Raw genomic sequence first — 21,660 nt, 5'->3', positions numbered from 1 at the left:
GATGGCAGCCCAGTTCTAAGCAAAGAAGGGAAGGCAGAAAGGTGGAAGGAGTATATAGGTTTATACAAGGGCGATGTACTTGAGGACAATATTATGGAAATAGAAGAGGATGTAGATGAAGACGAAATGGGAGATACGATACTGCGTGAAGAGTTTGACAGAGCACTGAAAGACCTGAGTCAAAACAAGGCGCCCGGAGTAGACAACATTCCATTAGAACTACTGACGGCCTTGGGAGAACCAGTCCTGACAAAACTCTACCAGCTGGTGAGCAAGATGTATGAGACAGGCGAAATACCCTCAGACTTCAAGAAGAATATAATAATTCCAATCCCAAAGAAAGCAGGTGCTGACAGATGTGAAAATTACCGAACTATCAGTTTAATAAGCCACGGCTGCAAAATACTAACGCGAATTCTTTACAGACGAATGGAAAAACTGGTAGATGCAGACCTCGGGGAGGATCAGTTTGGATTCCGTCGAAATGTTGGAACACGTGAGGCAATACTGACCTTACGACTTATCTTAGAAGAAAGATTAAGAAAAGGCAAACCTACGTTTCTAGCATTTGTAGACTTAGAGAAAGCTTTTGACAATGTTGACTGGAATACTCTTTTTCAAATTCTAAAGGTGGCAGGGGTAAAATACAGGGAGCGAAAGGCTATTTATAATTTGTACAGAAACCAGATGGCAGTTATAAGAGTCGAGGGACATGAAAGGGAAGCAGTGGTTGGGAAGGGAGTGAGACAGGGTTGTAGCCTCTCCCCGATGTTATTCAATCTGTATATTGAGCAAGCAGTAAAGGAAACAAAAGAAAAATTTGGAGTAGGTATTAAAATTCATGGAGACGAAGTAAAAACTTTGAGGTTCGCCGATGACATTGTAATTCTGTCAGAGACGGCAAAGGACTTGGAAGAGCAGTTGAACGGAATGGACAGTGTCTTGAAAGGAGGATATAAGATGAACATTAACAAAAGCAAAACGAGGGTAATGGAATGTAGTCAAATTAAATCGGGTGATGCTGAGGGAATTAGATTAGGAAGTGAGACACTTAAAGTAGTAAAGGAGTTTTGCTATTTAGGAAGTAAAATAACTGATGATGGTCGAAGTAGAGAGGATATAAAATGTAGACTGGCAATGGCAAGGAAAGCGTTTCTGAAGAAGAGAAATTTGTTAACATCGAATATAGATTTATGTATCAGGAAGTCGTTTCTGAAAGTATTTGTTTGGAGTGTAGCCATGTATGGAAGCGAAACATGGACGATAACTAGTTTGGACAAGAAGAGAATAGAAGCTTTCGAAATGTGGTGCTACAGAAGAATACTGAAGATAAGGTGGATAGATCACGTAACTAATGAGGTATTGAATAGGATTGGGGAGAAGAGAAGTTTGTGGCACAACTTGACTAGAAGAAGGGATCTATTGGTAGGACATGTTTTGAGGCATCAAGGGATCACAAATTTAGCATTGGAGGGCAGCGTGGAGGGTAAAAATCGTAGAGGGAGACCGAGAGATGAGTACACTAAGCAGATTCAGAAGGATGTAGGTTGCAGTAGGTACTGGGAGATGAAGCAGCTTGCACAGGATAGAGTAGCATGGAGAGCTGCATCAAGCCAGTCTCAGGACTCAAGACAACAACAACAGATCGCTTAATGTTTTCATTTATTACAGCTGCCTTCATTATCTATGTAACTAATAATAATTGAAGTAACATTGAATTAGAGCTGTTAAGTATAACGATCCCCGTCGCGGTAAATAAACAAGTAAAAAAAAAAGTTAAAATGCACCCACAAAAACCTAGAACCAGTAAAACAAGTTCAGTGTCGATTGTAATAGAGGATGTCCTCATACAACCGTTAAGCCTCACGCCCGAGATTCAAGTAACAATGAACTAAGGAAAAAGGAATAGAGAATAGATCACAGTAACGTTAGAAACATGCAGTTACCTGTTTATAAGAGATGCTAGATGTTACGGCCATGGCAAACCAGGCATCGCTGACCCCCTGTGATGAAGTTAGCAGCAACACGCTGTAATTCTGCAAACGTGATTTTGTTAATATTTCCAGTAATACTTCGTTTAAGATAGTCCATTTTGTGAAAATTTTCAACATACACTTTGCTTGTTAGTGTGCTCCATAAATAACCACACCATGTTAAGTCCGGGGTCTTCAGGGCCCAGAGGCCTCTTCTGATAAATCTGTCTTCAGGAAACACGTTAGCGATGTGAGCTTTACTTACGACGTTTGAGCTGTTCCTCTATCTTGATGGAATACTGCGTACAGCTTCTCTGCATCTGTTAATAAATTGTGCATAGAAAAAGTCAAAGATCTCTCGATATCTGCCGCTGTTTAAGGTGTAATTGAAAAAATATGGGGCTAGTAATGTGCATGCCGGATAATACACACCAAACATCTATCTTCTCAAAGTGCAGAGGTTCTTCATGCGAACTATGTGGGTTGTCCTGTGACCACTATCTACAATTCTGGGAATTTACATAAGACAAATGAAATCAGGCCTCATATGACATGAAGTATAAGGGTTTTGAGTAACCGTTAGCAGTTGATGTTAACAGCCAGTTACAATAAAGAACTCTCCCTTTTCCTTATTCTGTGATTTCAGCTCTTGCACTAAACCAACACGATAGGCTTTTAATTTCATATCTTGTAGTGCACGATGTAAGAGATACACCAGCCTGCTATTATAACCTCCTTACCGACTTGATATGCTCAATAATGTTCATGTTTGGGGAGTTCGGTAGTCAGCCGAAGTGTTCCAACTTAGAAGAGTGTTCCTTGAGCCACTCCGTAGCAATTCTCTACGCGTGAGGTGTCGCAGTGTACTGCTGGAATTTCCCAAGGCCGTCGGAATGCACAGTGGACATGAATGGATGCAGGTGATCAGACAGGATGCTTAAGTACGTGTCACCTGTCATAGTGATACCTAGACTATGAGGTGTCCCATATCACTCCAATAGCACACGCACTACACCATTACAGAGCCTCCACCAGCTTGAACAGTCCCCTGCTGACATGCAGGGTCCATGGATTCATGAGGTTGTCTGCATACCCGTACACGTCCATCCGCTCGATAAAAGTTGAATCGAGACTCGTTCGAGCAGACATGTTTCTAGTCATCAACAGTCCCATGTCGATGTTGACGGGCCCAGGCGAGGCGTAAAGCTGTGTGTCGTGCAGTCATCAAGGGTACCCGTGTGGGACTTCAGCTCCGAAAGCCCATATCGATGATGTTTCGTCGAATGGTTCGCACCCTGACACTTGTTGATGGGCCAGCATTGAAATGTGCAGCAATTTGCGGAAGGGTTGCACTTTCTGTCACGTTGAACGATTCTCTTGAGTCGTCATTGGTCCCGTTCTTGCAGGATCTTTTTCCGCCCGCGGCGATGTCGAAGATTCGATATTTTACCTGATTCCTGATATTTACGGCACACCCATTAAAAAGTCGTACGGGAAAATCACCACTTCATCGCTACCTGCGAGATGTGTCCCATCGCTCTTGCGCCGACGTTCAAACTCACTTAAATCTTCATTACTTGCCATTTTAGCAGCAGTAACCAATCTAAACTACTGCGCCAGACACTTGTTGTCTTATACTCGCGCTGCCGACCGCATCGCCTTGTTCTGCCTGTATTTGAATACGCTTGCCACAACAAGTTTATTTGGCAGTTCAGTGTACATGCGAATTCTGTCTGTAGTTTACAGGGTCCCTCTGTGTCGCTCGCCTATTCCTCTGTAGTTCTGAACGGATCCTACAACCATCCATTTCTTGTATAGATCTTTAATACTCCTGGTCGTGAAGAGTTTCCTACCAGGATAATCACTTGAAAATTTTATTTACATTCCTTTGTGGTGCCTGTCCTTGTGTAACATTTCCGGATATCAATTTGCTGTCCTAAGGCAAACTGCCTCCCATTTCTGTAACAAAGCTAAGATTTCGAGTAACAGACAACTTTTTAAGTTATTTAAAAAAATATTAGTGGGCTGTTCAACTTCCGTTAACTTTCTTTGAGTGTGCCAATCGCTAATTAGGTGCCTATTACTGTTTTTATGATTAAAATAACGCCGCGGATATCATTTTCTGACGAGTTTGGGCTATGTAGGTGTATGGCGAAGTAGAGGTGCGCGATTGATGTGAACAATGGAATGCGAGCGATAATAAGTAAGTATTGACTGTAATTGTCGTTTGTTTACTGCGTTCGCATTAAGTGGTGGTAAGTTACTGTGGAGCCAAACTACTGAGGTCATCGGTCCGTAGGCCTACACATTAGTGCATCTAACATAAACCATCTGACGCAAAGGACAACACCAACACTCAAAGTCGGTGTTGACAACACACACACACACACACACACACACACACACACACACACACACACAATGCCGGAAGGACGACGCGAACCTCCGACGGGGAGAGTCGCGTGAACCGCAGCGAGGCGAACCGCGCGGCTACTTCAAGGGTCTCGCATTAAGTACGGCTTTCTTTCGGTGAATTTACTGTAGAAAATAAATCTTGGAGTCTGATTGTAGCTCTAACGACAATCTAAAGAAAGTAGAGTGTTAACACATCTGAAAAAATTAACTCAAAGTCCAATTAAAATGTGGCTGGACATGAAATCAAAAAAGTCATTAAACGATGCAGTATGTCCTGGAAAAAATGTTATTAGTAAATATAATTATGAAATACAAATATCCTCCAGTGCTGCAATGAAACACTTTTTTCTGTACGTAAGTAAATTTGTCTCCTTAATGAGCCTCGTGGAAACTTTAACATGTTGATGTTCATCAAAGGAAGTTGCACCTTACTTCAGATTTTATATTGATTCTTCTGTGATTTATCATTATAAGTAATTATAAAACTAAATGATTAAACCATTTTTATTTATCTTCGATGTGAAACTTCCTGGCAGATAAAAACTGTGTGCCCGACCGAGACTCGAAATCGGGACCTTTGCCTTTGGCGGGCAAGTGCTCTACCATCTGAGCTACCGAAGCACGACTCACGCCAGGTTCTTACAGCTTTACTTCTGCCAGTATCTCGTCTCCTACCTTCCAAACTTTACAGAAGCTCTCCTGCGAACCTTGCAGAGCATCTGTAAAGTTTGAAAGGTAGGAGACGAGATACTGGCATGAGTAAAGCTGTGAGGACCGGGCGTGAGTCGTGCTTCGATAGTTCAGATGGAGCCGGCACGGTAGCTCAGCGTGTTCGGTCAGAGGATTAGCAGCCCTCTGTAATTAAAAAAAAAAAAACTGAGTTAATCGATCAACAACGAACTTAAACGGGTGTCTTACGACGTCCGCCCCGAGCAGATACAACGAAGGAAAGCGAACAAAATGAGATTTAAAAAAATGGTAGAGCACTTGCCCGCGAAAGGCAAAGGCCCCGAGTTCGAGTCTCGGTCGGGCACACAGTTTTAATCTGCCAGGAAGTTGCATATAACCGCACACTCCACTGCAGAGTGAAAATCTCATTCTGGAAATATCTTCGACGTGCTAGCTAAGTTTCTCCAAACAAAACATTTTTATTCGTTTTGTAAATAAAAACCTACTTTCCTTGCTGCAATGTATTTTATTTGTTCCAGAGGCATTTTGCTCTTTACTTTAAGGTATCTTCAGTGGAATAGTTCTTCGCGTTTATGGTTGGCATCTGCGTTTTCTCTCCTGTGGTCACATGCTGGAGGTCGCACTGTAATTTCACTTACGAAATATAATCATGTTTTCATTTTACCAATTGTTTCCCTCACAATTTTCATACTATTTGTCTTTACTACTGTGGAGCACTGTTAGTTTTCTGTCAAATAGCTGTAGATATTTTACCGAAAACAGTGATTTGAAGTCACTACCACCGTGTTTTCACTTTGTTTCATCCTCTTGCCAATCAAAAACGCTAAGGACCATTCCGCTGCCTTAAAGTAAAAGCCGAAACGCTTAAGGAACAAGTAAAATATATTGCAGGAAGGAAAGGCAGTTTTTATTTATAAAACTAATATTTCTGTGCTTACTGCGGAAGATGGGCACGCAAACAAACTTGTTAAAACATTTTTGTTGAAGCAGCGATAATACGTTTGATTCCCGTCTTCACTTCACAACACCCACAACGTAAAATTTACTGTTACGAGTTAACGATTAACTTCCGATAAATCTCGTGTAAAGTAAAGCTTTAAAGTTTAACGAAGTAAACTTTTGTAACAACGGATTACCGATTAACGAAGTTGACTTTTTGATTAACGTTGCCCAACTACGGTTTCACCGCTACTGTTATTGGTTTACCGCAGTGCTCAGAGACGGTTATTGAGAAACAAGGGCTCAGACGGCGCGGCGCAGTAGAATGGCGAGATAGCGATGTTACCGGAAGGCTTAGCCGGTGAGCAGAGAGTATGAAAGGAAGGTGGACACAAAGCGTTTCCTCGGCCAGGCAGTTGCCCCTCCCCCCACACCCCCGGTCTGCAAACAGCGCGGCTCGGCCCCACCCCATCCCAGGCCCGCATCGATCCCAGGCCCCTGGCGCCGGCGCCGGCGCTATTTGCACACCGGAATGCGCTTTGCCCCGGGCGCTGCCGGCACGGCCCGCCTCCGCGGTTTCGTTCGGCCCAGATGGTCGCACCGCAATTTCTATGATGAGCTTAACTTCATCACGTGGCTCCCCAGCGGTTGACTGAACATGTTGATAAACACTCCCCCCGTCAGCCCGTCTCGCACGGCCTCTAGAGTTCGCACAAAATAACTCAGCCTGTACGTGCGCAGACGGTGCGGCAGGGGAGGGAACGGCGTTAGTGATGGGGGCTGCGTTGCAAACGGCCACTGCTCTTTAGGGGAAGTGCATGTTGACAGCTGAACCTTACACGCATACGCATGTCTCGTGTAACTTGGAAGTTGCAGCTGACGAGTCTGCAAAACATCGTATCAAGGTTCTATGTAAGGAAAATTAAAGAGACGTTTGGAGAAAAGAGAACCACTTGTGTGAATATCAAGATCTCTGATGGAAACCGAGTTCTTAGTAAAGAAGGGAAAGCAGAAAGGTGGAAGGAGTATATAGAGGGTCTATACAAGGGCGATGTACTTGAGGACAATATTATTGAAATGGAAGAGGATGTAGATGTAGATGAAGATGGGAATGGGAGATACGATACTGCGTGAAGAGTTTGACAGAGCACTGAAGGACCTGAGTCGAAACAAAGCCCCGGGAGTAGACAACATTCCATTAGAACTACTGACGGCCTTGGGAGAGCCAGTCCTGACAAAACTCTACCATCAGGTGAGAAAGATGTATGAGACAGTCGAAATGCCCTCAGACTTCAACAAGAATATAATAATTCCAATCCCAAAGAAAGCAGGTGTTGACAGATGTGAAAATTACCGAACTATCTGTTTAATAAGTCACAGCTGCAAAATACTAACGCGAATTCTTTACGTGAAGAATAACGGCTACTCCAGCAGCCATCGCACCGCTCTGGGGGTCGCTGACTGCTGCCGCAAAGCGGAAGTGTGCTGCTGAGTCGCTCCTTGAGTAGCGGTTATTCTTCGTGTCACTGTTCCCTTTAATACACTACTGGCCATTAAAACTTCTACACCAGGAAGAAATGCAGATGATAAACGGGTATTCATTGGACAAATATATTTTACTAGTACTGACATCTGATTAAATTTTCACGCAATATGGGTGCATAGATCCTGAGAAATCATTGCCCAGAACAACCACCTCTGGCCGTAATAACGGCCTTGATAGGCCTGGGCATTGAGTCAGAGCTTGGATGGCGTGTACAGGTACAGCTGCCCATGCAGCTTCAACACGATACCACAGTTCATAAAGTGACTGGCGTATTGTGACGAGCCAGTTGCTCGGCCACAATGAACAGACGTTTTCAATTGGTGAGAGATCTGGAGAATGTGCTGGCCAGAGCCGCAATCGAAAATTTTCTGTATCCAGAAAGGCCCGTACAGGACCTGCAACATGCGGTCGTGCATTATCCTGCTGAAACGTAGGGTTTCGCCGGGATCGAATGGAGGGTAGAGCCACGGGTCGTAACACATGTGAAATGTAACGTCCACTGTTCAATGTGAGGTCAGTGCGAACAAGAGGTGACCGAGACGTGTAACCAATGACACCCCATACCAGCACGCCGGGTGATACGCCAGTATGGCGATGACGATTACACGCTTCCAATGTGCGTTCACCGCGATGTCGCCGACCATCATGATGCTGTAAACAAAACCTGGATTCATCCGAAGGAATGACGTTTTGCCATTCGTGCACCCAGGTTCGTCGTTGAGTACACCATCGCAGGCGTTCCTGTCCGTGATGCTGCGTCAAGGGTAACCGCAGCCATGGTCTCCGAGCTGATAGTGCATGCTGCCGCAAATGTCGTCGAACTGTTCGTGCAGATGGTTGTTGTCTTGCAAACATCCCCATCTGTTGACTCAGGGATCGAGACGTGGCTGCACGATCCGTTACAGCCATGCGGATAAGATGCCTGTAATGTCGCCTGCAAGTGATACGAGGCCGTTGGGATCCAGCACGGCGTTTCGTATTACCCTCCTGAACCCACCGATTCCATATTCTGCTAACAGTCATTGGATCTCGACGAACGCGAGCAGCAGTGTCGCGATACGATAAACCGCAATCTTGATAGGCTACAATCCGACCTTCGTCGAAGTCGGAAACGCGATGGTACGCATTTCTTCTCCTTAGACGAGGCATCACAACAACGTTTCAGCAGACAACGCCGGTCAACTGCTGTTTGTGTAATCGGTTGGGTTTTTTGCTCATGTTAGCACGTTGTAGGTTTCGGTACCGGCGCTAACCCAGTGTTAATGCTATTGAAAGCTAATCAGTTGCACCTCACAGCATCCTCTTGGTTAATTTCGCGTCTGTAGCACGTCATACTATAATTATTGGGCAAAAAGATGTCGACGTCTCGGAGACGTGCATACCAGAAACACAGTATTTAAATTGTTCGTTAAAAAACAGTTTTTGTTAAATTTCCTTTTAGCTGTATGCATTTGATCCAGCTTAACTTCATTCTATATATTATTCAACTGTCTCAGCAAAAATATTTACCAGCTCTGCATTATTCTAGTTTGCATCCCAAACAATCTTTTACTCTACTCATTTTTGTAGTTCTTAGCAAATGACGCCGATACGTGAGAGCGATGGATAGTATTATTACCAGAACCCTTTTTTGTCTGCCAAACTTGAAATCCCCATGCAGCAATCAAAGACTGGTGTGCAGTGAAATAGTTAATATTTAACTATCTTCCAAATTGTCTGTGGAAAGATGACTGCCTCAAAAAGCAATCTTTGCACTTCCGCCAACAAATTGTTTTGCCTTCGGTTTGGATGCCGGATCAAAGATCCGTCTGCAGTGACATAATCTCCGAAAAGATTTTCGAATTATGCTTAAACTTCAATCTTCAAGCGCTTTTGGACTGAGTCAACAAGCGCTGTGCCCATCAGTTTCAGCGTCTTCATACGCGGTACGTGGCTCAAGTCTTTGCGTACGACCTGGAGAAGGTTACGAATGTCAGTGGGATCATCCTAAATGGCGACGCCATTTGTAGAGAATTTTTACTTCAACAGTAAAGTTCACCAGGTGTATGGAACTTCGAATTTGCAGTGTTCATGCTAGCTTTATCCAGTAATAAGTGTTCAATGCTACTTAGATCACTATGGACTTAGCTCAACTCAATATACAGCAGAACGGAGATCCAGTTTCACAAGTAACACAGATTTTCAATTACTAATGTACGATCTCGGAGAGCCCTGATCCATTCAAATTGGTAGTATTGATCTGTGTTGCGGTGGTTACGCACATCTGCCAGCGTCTAACAGTAACGTGATGACTTGTCTTCAAATGGTTCATATGTCAGTTGCACCAGAACTGTTCCTTATATTGCGAATTACCGAAGTATTTCAATTACGCTTTGCCAGTTCAGTTTTATAAAACGTACACATTTACGACTCCACTGATTTAAATAAAACTGAAGTACTATTTTAAGCTTCGTGAATACCTTATTGCTTGTGAACAACATTCTAATTTCAAAAGAAATAAAAAGAACCTCCATGTTAAGAACATGTTTTACAAAGGGCGTTCAAAAAGTTTTGCACCTTCGTCTCTATTTTTTTTTTATTTTTACAGGAGGAGAACGAAATTTTTTGTGAACATACTTGGAACATTTAGCTATACATGGAGCCTAGTCAATGGAGCCTCCATCGGCTGTGACACATCTGGCCCAACATTCTTTCCATGCTGTAAATGCACTTTGATAAAATTCTGGGCATTGACTTTTACACGATCGCTTGACACAGGAAATTAGGTCTTTCTCACTATCAAGTGTTTTACCGCGCAGGTGGGCCTTAAGACGACCAAAGAGGAAAACATCAGACGGAGCCAAGTCCAACCCATTTGCCTGATTTTCTCCTGCGCCATAAGGGCTGAGGGGTTTGGCATTGTCATGATGTAGTCTGATGAGCTGACCCTGAAGCTGTGGTCTGTGGGTCTTGATGGCACGTAGCAGCGTGTCCAATGACAAACAGTAACGGTCCTGGTTAATTGTAGAGCCAGGTTCCAAAAAGTAAGTGGTCTCCTTATTCACATCACTCACTGCCGTCGATGGTCTACCGCATCGTGGATTGTCCAGTACAGAGAAATCACCTTCTTTAAACCTCTGCAGCCACCGCTGGATACTGCTGCGATCCACAGTGTTACCCCCATAAACAGGGAGCAACTTGCTGTGAATCTATGTGGCAGAGTCATCGCCGGTCTTGAAGAGGACCTCCATCACCGACTGTTGTCGCAACCTGACATCTAAACAGGGTCCTTTATAGCTCACCTGCAATTAAAAGTAAATACTTCTATACACAACTTACAGCTAAATGTTCCAAGTATGTTTACAAAAACTTTTTCTCCTCCAGCAAAAAATAAATTAGAGGCGACTCTGCAAAACTTTTTGAACGCCCTTTGTACTAATACGAGTAATATTCCGTCATCAGACACGGTATTTTTATTTTATAATTACTATCCAACGCGTTTCGGAGGTAAAACAGCTAAGGGTAATACTTAGGAAATAAAAATATTGTGACTGAAGACAGAATATTATTAATAAAATATATCCGTAACATCGAAGTCACAGTCACATACAACCCACGACTTTATGTCCATTAGTAACCTAAAAATGAACTGCAATTGGCATGGCGTTACATTCAAGAAAGTCCATTTGCGAAGGGGAGAGAGAGTCTCCTCAAAATTTTAAAGCACTGAGGATTAAATTTCGGTGACTTCACATAACAACTTATAAACTAGTACTCCTTGCATTATCTCGAAAATTTGAAGAAAACTGAGAAGAGGATCTTTCCCCTTCTTTTGTAGAGATTTAGCGCTCTTGTTAGATAGTCAAGAATACTACTGGAGCAAGGAAAGTGAAGGTATCGTATCACGACGGTTTCCCGATAAAGTAAACGTCCTGGATGTGCCTCGACACGTCGTAACTTCAGTATTTTGCGGACAGTCGTATGGGATGCGGCATTTGGCGAAAGGTTTCTAGACACAGCTCATCGACATTCAGGACGTATCCGAGCTGGGGGCTGCAGCGAGTGTGTCCGTGCCATTGATTTCCCCCTTCTGTGAGAAAGTAGCGCGTAACCGATCGCTCCTGGGGGAGCGAAGTGGCCACCGTCTGGTCCCACAGGAGCGATCCGGGCAGGCGTCGCAGGCGCAGGTAGGAGCCAGGCGACCTGCGAGCACTAAACACGGTTCTGTGGAGTCAGAGGGTGGCCGAACTGGTTTATTCAGCCGCTTCAACTAGACTAGGAAAGCAAAAGTACAATTATTATATTCTATATGAAGATAGTAACTGTTCGCGAAAGAACTGATACCATTGATGACCGTGCAGCTTCTCTAGAGTAAATGATAATTAATTGAAACCCTGAGCTGCGATGGGGACAGCTGAAAATGTGTGCCCCGACCGGGCCTCGAACCCGGGATCTCCTGCTTACATGGCAGACGCTCTATCCATCTGAGCCATCGAGGACACGGATGAATAGCACTATTGAGAATTAAGTGTTATCGAAGCATAAATCTCCTAATTTTCGTACAATCTAGTGTAATAATGAGTGAATGTACAACGTTTACATCTTGAATGCCAACTTCTTGACGGTTTGAATGCAGTACGTTATCGCGGAGGGATAGCCATCCATAGAAGATGATGTAATTTCTGGAATATCCACAGAAGTCTTAGCAGCTAGCACTAACTTTGATTTTTTGTAGTTATCGTATGATGAAGATGATGATCAGGCGCGAAAACACATGGAACGAGTGCAAAGACCGGAACAATCTGATAAAGCAGACAAACGTGAGATTTGGCACATAACGAAACGTAAAAACACAGCTCTGGTGCGGTATATCTACACTTATACCCATCTCCATATTGTGCAACCTATTGTGAACTGCACGACAAGGGATACTTGCATTTTTGGCTCTTCATGAGTCGCATCTGCAATCAATTCTCAGAGAGAAACCTGGAATGACAGTATATGGAGATGTGACAGAACAACAACATTGTCCATTTAAAAGTAAAACGTAGGCCGATTTCAACTTATTAGTAAATACAGTGAAAACGTGGCCGCCAAGTATCTGTACAGCCCATTTTAGAATTCTGTTGGTGTATGGCATTATCAGTTTGGACTAATAGAGAACATAGCGTGTATCTGAACAAGAAGTCCGCCGCGAGTAGTTCAAAATGGTTCAAATGGCTCTGAGCACTATGGGACTCAATATCTGAGGTCATCAGTCCCCGAGAACTTAGAACTACTTAAACCTAACCAACCTAAGGACGACTCGCACATCCACGCCCGAGGCAGGATTCGAACCTGCGACCGTAGCGGTCACGCGGTTCCAGACTGAATCGCCTAGAACCGCTCGGCCACTTCGGCCGACTCCGCGAATAGTTACAACTGCTGTTGGCCTCTCGTGAGAGAGCACAAAAGTATTGAGACATACGACATTCGAAGACGTCGCCTTACATCTCACGAAAATCTCCTTAGGACATAAAAACATAAATCTAAACATCTTCAGAAGTTTGCACATAAGATTATAAGAAACAATTCTTCCCTCTTCAAAGTGTTAATGAAACTGGGAAAAGCTTGAATATTTATGGTGTAGTAAAAAAATACTATGCCATATTCTTCATAGTAAACTGCAGAGTATAGCTGCAGCTGTGAATGCAGCAAATTCACATGAATTAATAAATTCACAGCGCTGAGTTGAACAAATGCATCCCATAAAGTAAAGCGAGCTGGACGAATCGGCCGTGTGATAACATTACTCAGATATAAATATAAGTCTCGGTAAATATTTGAAGTTCTTTTGAAATTGTACGAGGGTAATCCCAAAAGTAAGGTCTACTATTTTTATAAGTACATAGACCTGTTTATTTCTACAATGGTTTACATCAGTTTACAGCTATTTTTCGACAAAATCACAATTTCTGTGCATGTATTTTTGTAGACGCTGTGGCAGTTTTTTTTTTCCCAGCCCGCCGCCACCTTCGCGGTTTTGGCGAAGAAGAATGCCGCCACTGGCGTGATTGTTGCTTGGTCATAGGTGTGAAGTGGTATTCCCAGGTTTCGTCACCCGTAACAGTTCAGCCCTGAAAGTTGTCCTGTTCGGGTGCAAGGCGGTGAAAAAATGCGCGGGAAGCATCAACTCGTTGCCGCATGTGGTCCTCAGTCAGCATGCGTGACACCCATCTTGCGCACACCTTCCGGTAGTTCAATGTTTCCGTTAAAATTCTGTGAGCGGTGATTCGGGAAACACAGGAATCAACGTGCAGAGATCATCCAGGGTGAACCGCCGATCTGCACGCATGTTCGCTCAATCTTCAGCACTGTCCCCTCTGAATTTGACAGTCTCCCGCTCCTTTGTTCGTCGTGAATTTCGGTCCGACCAGCTGCTAACTCTCTACACCACTTACGAACATTTTTGACATCCATGCACGACTCATCATACACTTCCGTCAATTGACGATGGATTTCAAACGGGTCAGTGCCCTTTGCGCTCAAAAACCGAATAACTGCGCGCAGTTCGCACTTGGCGGTAACAATCAACGGGAGATCCATTCTCAACGGCTGCCAAGCCAAGGCTGAGCGCCTCAGCGAGGCGTACGCATGTTTACACACAGCGCGTGAAGCACTCTTCATAACAGTATGACCAAGTGCCACACAGAGTTGTGTACTTATAAAAAAATAGGAGGCCTTAATTTTGGGATTACCCTCGTAGTAGAATGTATTTTTATGTTCACTGTATGAAAGAGTCTAAGGAATCTTAGTACTTTTGAGATTTCATCGCGTCCAGTCTTTCTCTCTGAATGTACGAGGGTTGTAACTTCAATAGTGGTAACTATTTATTCATACAAAAGAGTTACGTGTTTGCACCTGTTACTGTCCTTCAAAATAGTCACCAGCGTTGTGTAGAACCCGTTGCCAGCGATGTGGAAGGCGTAGTATACCGTTAGCAGAGCCTGTTCTGTTGATGGTGCGAATGGAGCGGTCTACTGCCTGTTGAATCTCTAGAACAGTTCTGAAGCGAATGCCACGAAGTGGTTCCTTCATCTTCGGAATCAAACCAAAGTCACAAGGACTTAAATCCGGGGAGTACGGTGGATGGTACAGTACTTCCCAGTCCCATCGACCGAACAGAGCAGACACAGCTTGCGCTGTATCCTCCCGCGCATTGTCGTGCAAAATGATGGGTGGGTTGCGCAGAAAATGTCGCCGCTTCTTTGCAAAGCTGGTCGCAGGTGATTCTCCAAAAACGAACAGTAATACTGTGTATTGACGGTCTGCCGTCACTGGTGACTACTTTGAAAGACAGTAACAGGTGCAAGCATGTAAGTCGTCGTATCGGCTGTGAATAAATATTTGCCACTATTTAAGTTCCAACCCTCCTATGAAGCAAGTGTAGGTGGCATAAAAGTAGTAGTCTTATTGCACTGGGGGAGGGGGGGCGATGTGAATGGAATAAGATAATCTCCGATGTGAAGAAATAGCGCTCCAATAGCATCAAAAACAATTTTTAACGCAACTAGAGTGCTTATTTTTCACATCGGCACTCTTCTGAAACAGTTCCTGAAGATAGTGAACAAAAATCTGAATGACAAGATAGGTTTTTGCGGTGGTCGCAGGCGTTTGAGGGAAAAATCTGAGATCATCGGGACTACTAATAGAAACTGCAACGTTTAGCTTCACCACGCAGTTTTGACACAACTGCCATGTCGCTGGCGTTGACAGAAATGGAAAAACAGGAAAGTCGACATGAGGTGTTCCGGACAATTCCAGTATGTGACGAAACGGAACAACGGACCCATCAGACAACTTGTATTGTGTCACTTACAAGCAGTTACCATCGTTAACAAAGTGGTTATCGCCAGGCTTGAATGTGCGTCGTTTTCCTTTAAATTCTTGCTGTAAGGAGGATAGACAGGTAGGTAGCTCGCTGACGTATAGAATATCCAATAATAAATAAATATTTAAATGTACAGCTCTTAAACCGGCAGTATATTTACAATATGCAACCTATATTGTTATAGGCTCGTACATCGATATATGTTCCGTTGATATAGGTACATCGAGAACAGAGAATGATAATTTTTTTAATATCGATATATCAGATTCCTCACATTTTTAGAAATATCAACAGTCCTACTCCGCACGTCTGAGTTCAGACCATATTTCGAAAATAATTCTGGAGGAGGACACCATAACAGTCTCGGCTGCCAGAGACTTTACTCTCGATGGCAAGCGAGGGCGATCGAATGGTGACGGATTTTTTCGGCTTGATGCGGGTAGAGAATCGACCGGATTAAACGTGATAATTTTCAGCCGAATGCCAATTACGTATTCGCGGGATGAGAAAAAGTTGAAAATTAAGAACTGGGTTTGTTTCTTCTACAAGCTAAGACTTAGCTAGCAGTGGCATAAGATTTCATATAAATACTGGGAAACCTAGAGGGGTTGTTTTAAGGCTCCTAATCGGAAAAGGTTTCTTTTCCGCCCACATTGGTATCTTTGCTTCGCGAAGTGGTGTTGTTGTTGTTGTTGTTGTTGTGTCTTTAGTGGATCTGTCCACTTTAAGTGACTGCAATGATTGCGTGTAGAGTTTAGTACCGTATTTGTCTTTTTAATTAAATGCGAGTGTAAAATCTTGTGCCAGTACATCCTCTCGAATAGCAGTAAAGTGGCCGCCGAGCTTAATTTCGACATCCGGCGGTCGCATCAACAGTCTCTCTCGCTCTCGTACCACGAGACACCTTGGACAGGTATGGGATTTAATCCAGGATTTTGGCGCGAAGTGTAGTGAGTATGAACACAACAGAAATTTGTGTTAGCGACCTCAACTGAAATGAAATGTCATGTGGCTAGGGCCTCCCGTCGGTAGACCGATCGCCTGGCTTAAGACTTTTTGGTTGACGCCACTTCGGCGACTTGCGTGTCGATGAAAATGATATGATGAAGAAGACTGTGTGTGTGTGTGTGTGTGTGTGTGTGTGTGTGTGTGTCGTTTATCTCTAAGAAAATAAAGCTGGATGTTCTACAGACAGCCCCTCACTATGTCCCACTGTTCCTATTGCAAGCCGGCCGGGGAGGCCGAGCGGCTCTAGACGCTACAGTCTGGAACCGCGCGATCGCAGGTTCGAATCCTGCTTTGGGCATGGAAGTGTGTGATGTCCTTAGGTTAGTTATATTTAAGTAGTTCTAAGTTCTAGGGGACTTATGACCTCAGAAGTTAAGTCCCATTGTGCTCAGAGCCATTTTTTTCCTATTGTAACAACATACTTGCCCAGCGGTAACAGTTAAGTGTGTGACAGCTAGATAGCTAGTATATAGATGTTATAGTCTGAACCACTTATTCGTAGATTCTGATCTAACGAGGGTGTGAGACGTAATCTACGAAAACATCCTTTGAAATTGTTGTGGATTTTTGTGACTGTACAGATTTCGACTGTAATTATCTATCTGAATGTGTATGATCACGTTTCGAATGAATTTCATGTTTCCAAGGTAGGCCTAACTTATTCACAGTAAGTAATTTCTAGATCGATCTGTAACATGAATCTTTAATGCTGTCAACTTTCTGTTAAAACGCTCTCGAAAGTTATAATTCTCATGTAGTGTGTATGTAATACTGTCCTGCGTTTACGGCCGCATTCAGCATCTTAGCCTCAGTGTTCACCGTGGTGTGATTGCGTGACGACTCGATAAGAGAGTAACTCCGAATATAGCAGTTGTAATGGAAATATGTTAAGAACTGTACTATCATAATTCCCGAGTTTGTGTACATGATAAAAAATGTTGCATGCCATTACGTAGACGAATAATTTCAATGAAGGTCGGTACCAGCTTCGCGCACATAGCAGTATACACGATTTCGAGGGAACGAAAGCAAAGCTTTCAAGACTATGGTAACTTCTACCCAGCCGCAGAGATGACATAGTTCTTACACTTGTGTGTACTGGCGTCACTCTATTATCGCATGACTTTGCTGTTCCAGTGGAATGACTGCCTTGGGATGTACTTCATTTTGACAGAAATGTTTTAACTATATTTTTTGTACTGTTCGCTAACTGAAGTTGTTGATTTCAGTGAGTAATGTCTTATCTCCTTAAAATTGTTGCGAAGTGTGGCTAGTTCATAAGGAAGATGGGGGCCATTAAAGATGAAGCATAGTGTCGGATAGGCAGCATTTTCAAAGCCATTAGTGATATAGGGAAACCGCTTAAAACGTAAATGTGAAAGGCAGAACAGGGTTTAGAACCGCCGTCATTCAGAGTGCTCCACGTTACACGATTTCAACTTTTATGTGTTCTCATAGTGCACAGGATCCCTGGGATGTCATTCATGCCACTTAGTAGGGAGATAGCGTCAAGTAGCCTGTTTGAGAATACTTAGCGTAAGGCAGAATCAAGGCGTTCGTGTACACCGTAACTGACGAGAGACGAAGGATCTCAGAAGCAAAGATAAGAGGTGAACTTTATGATATTCGGAGGACGGGGGCTGAGGAGCACTAATACTTTGATGAGTAGTAAGATAGCTAGACCAGTTTTATGTGCCTGTTCGGCTACGCTCATAAGAAGTTAAAAGCAGAACATTTATCATAGACTATTATTAGAGACTGTAACTTGCAGCAGTGAACTGTTTTTGCGTCACAGTACATAAGGAGACTGCTGTAATATATTTTCGATGTGTGCGAATTCTCTTACAGAAAATCGTTCCCCTTTTGCAAGATATCCTTTCTTCATACCTAATATTTGCCAGGGGGTCGTACGAATTTCCTCTCATATTTTTGATTCATGCTGATGGGATGTGTAGGACACGAATAGGACTTAAAAATATGTAAACAGGGTCACTCAATTTGCAACCTTTTTCAAGAAAATAGTCACAAAATTTTAGGCATGTTTATATACGTCGTACGGTCGCTGGCATTCAAGGAGTTGCAGCGGAACCAGTAAGCGGTTAGTTTCATAATCGCGGTATCTCTGGAACGAATCTAGCTTCCAGTGCTTTTTTTTTTTTTCATTCTTTCCCTGTAATACTAACAACAAATAAGTGCAGTACCCGACAGAATTATTTGACGATAGAGAACCGTTTAGAAACGTAAACCAAGTTTATTTTGCAATACAAATTGAAAAAAAACACATGCAAAAAATTCGGCCCTTCTTACATGCGTTGTATGTCACAATTATTGGTTGCCATGTTTCTACGAACATCATCAGCCTGATTCGTGCAGTGCTCTATAGGTTACACACTATACTTTCCACAAATGTAGTTAGAATGATATAAATAATATGGCTACACTGATGTAATTGAAAGTTGTCGTGTATCTTGTTTTAGTACCCTTACGAAAAAAATTTTCTCCTCCTTCCAAGAGAAGGATTTTGAAAATTACAAACGAATCATTAAATATTGATCATCTGCACAGCCATAATAAAACTTTTTTTAATTACGTGGAAATAAAAAAAAATGCACTGGCAGTGAGATACGATCCAGAATCCTCACAGCCCCGAGTGGTTCTAGGCGCTTGTCTGGAACCGAGCGACCGCTACGGTCGCAAGTTCGAATCCTGCCTCCGCCATGGATGTGTGTGATGTCTTTAGGTTCAAGTAGCTAAGTCCCATAGTGCTCAGAGCCATTTGAGCCAGAATTCTCACGCTTACGAAAAATCACTTACTTGGTCGTGCGATCATACAAACTACATAAGCACGCATAAAATTTTGAAACTCGATTTTCTCAAAAAACGGTTAAGACTTGCGTCTTTCTGTTTCCTCATGATGAAGTCGTAGTCGTGCTTTGCACACCCTGTCAATATGAGTCAAATCGATGAGAGGAAATTCGTACGATTCCCATGTTAGCTACAATACTTCATTCAAATAATGATATACAGGAGGTACATAAAATTCGGGAACACTTTGAATTATTTATTGCCCAACAACCAAACGTTGTACAGATGTCATACATACGTCATTTTGAAGAGAAACACTGAAAGTTTTATTTTTTTTCATGCATACCCAACAGCGTAGTTTGGTAGTTTGCGTATAGTCAGCGCTAGTCGGAAACATGGCGAATTCAGGTGCGGAGCAAGCCTTCTGTGTGTTGGAGTTCGACAAAAACAAATGAAATGGCCTCCCCGATCATCAGATCTCACTCCGTGTGACTTTTTTCTGTAGGTACACATTAAAGATCTGGTGTATGTAGCGCCTCTACCACGTGTTGTAGCAGAGCTCTGGGAGAGAATGTGGGAAGCGACTGCCACATTCGACGATGCCATGTTGGGACGAGTACGGCAAGAATTCGATTACCGTATTGACATCTGCCGGGTCACTCATGATTCGCATATCGAATGCTTGTAAAAAATTAAAAAGAAACCCTTTCAGAATTTCTCTTCGAAATTCAGTGTGTGGCATCTGCTCTGTTGTGCAATAAATAATTAAAAGTGTTCCCAGACTTAACGTATTCCCTGAATTTTCTGTAGCCCATTAATTACAAGACATTTCCGGATGTCTTCTGTTCGTAAATACGTAATCTGTTCTGTCTAAAGTAGTATAAAAGGAATGGTTTGGGTAAAGTCCTCTAAGGCTGTAGTGTATGTGAGCGTGAGATTGCCACCTCGTCACAATTTGGAGTGTGCTGAATACGCTTGTGAACCTTTTCGTGCGAAAGTTTCCAAGGTCCCCTACATCATTAAACTTGGCGGTAGGCAAGAAGCGGAAAATTGTTACTTGGAGGCATTCAAAAGAATAAAACGACATGGAGGACCTTGCTCACAGCTGCGACTGGACACTGGGTAACACGTAGACCTTAACATCATTTCTTCATTGTATCTAAGCAAAGTCATTGTTTCCTTAGTTGAGAAGGCACTTGAACATGATGCGGAACAAACGTGTTAAAGCAGCGTGTTTTTTTTTTTTTTTTCTTCCAAGCACGACATTGACTTTGTAGGGTACATTTTTAATGTTTGGCACGTATTCTCGTGAAACTGCTTCACAGATAGAAAAGCTAAATTTGAAAGTGAGTTCCATAAATTCCTTCTGGGCGACTCATCGTAATCCAGAGAAGATTTTTTTTCCTGTGTAACGCTGTTGCTTATTATGTGTGGAACTACTGCACGTTTATTCCTATAATTAAGAGACCTAGACGTCATGGAGGTCCAAAAACTGGAAATATTTTTTTATTTGATAAAATTAAGATTTTTCCTAATTCTGTAAATATTTCTGTATAGTACCTCATCATTTTCGTGTTTAAATGCCTCCGTAAAACAGATGCGGCGCGTGAATGCCTTGCTGCCACACTATTTTCAACTACAAAACCTTGCCTACAATGTCTAATTATTTAATTTTGCCGCCGACTATTCAATAGAAACTCGTTTGTGTAATACCCTTCAACATATTGGCCATGCTATGAGCAGGGATTTATTGTAATCGATCTTTCTGTTGATAGAAGTAGGTTACTTGAGTCTACTTACGTTTTTGTTGGCTTGACAGCTTTTAAAATTGGTGTGCTGGACGCCACAATACGTTTTATTGCTGGAGTAACAAGCAAATTAGAAACCATAAGCAGAAAAGGCATCAAAACTGAGAACACCATGAAAAGTGGGCTGCTACGACTGGATAGGCAACGTTTCGCTGAAGCTGAAAAAGCTGCTAAAAGCATGAGAAAGGAGGCCAGAATAACAAAGAAAAGACAGAAAACCAAATAAGATGTAAAGGACACTCAAAGTCAACAGGATTATGGAGTTGGAATATTTTGATGTGTTCAGAAGACAAATGACGTGCAAATCTTTAATGTTAATGTCCCTCAACCGACGTGTTTGCATGCATACGTCTGATTATCTCATCCAGTATTACAGCTACAAGAACGAAATATAAATGAATAATAACATGGAGCTTGCCACGTATTCAGAAATGTATTAAATGTATAAAACGGGCATGTAATACATTGGTAAATTATTGGAAGAAAAATTTAGTTCTGGGAAAACAAAACAACAAATTAGTTAATACTCATGGAATACTGTTCCAACACATTAGTAATTAAAAGAATAAAATTTGTTTTTACCTTTTATTTTTAGTACTATGGTAGTACAGTGTACCTAAAATCATA

The 21,660-nt window shown here is 42.7% G+C and overlaps 1 protein-coding gene and 1 non-coding gene across 3 annotated transcripts in view; one reads left to right on the top strand and one right to left on the bottom strand.

Moving 5' to 3' along the window:
* The window catches only part of LOC126338067 (spastin), a 449,984-nt gene that overhangs the window by 79,563 nt on the left and 348,761 nt on the right, over positions 1-21,660 (top strand). The gene's annotated exons all lie outside the window — the stretch shown is intronic.
* On the bottom strand, positions 11,968-12,041 carry Trnat-ugu (transfer RNA threonine (anticodon UGU)). Its single transcript has one exon. It is a non-coding gene; the product is annotated as a tRNA-Thr (tRNA).

This window comes from Schistocerca gregaria, chromosome 1 (genome assembly GCF_023897955.1).
Source record: "Schistocerca gregaria isolate iqSchGreg1 chromosome 1, iqSchGreg1.2, whole genome shotgun sequence".
Classification (NCBI taxonomy): domain Eukaryota; kingdom Metazoa; phylum Arthropoda; class Insecta; order Orthoptera; family Acrididae; genus Schistocerca; species Schistocerca gregaria.
This window is presented reverse-complemented; position numbering and strand designations above follow the sequence as displayed.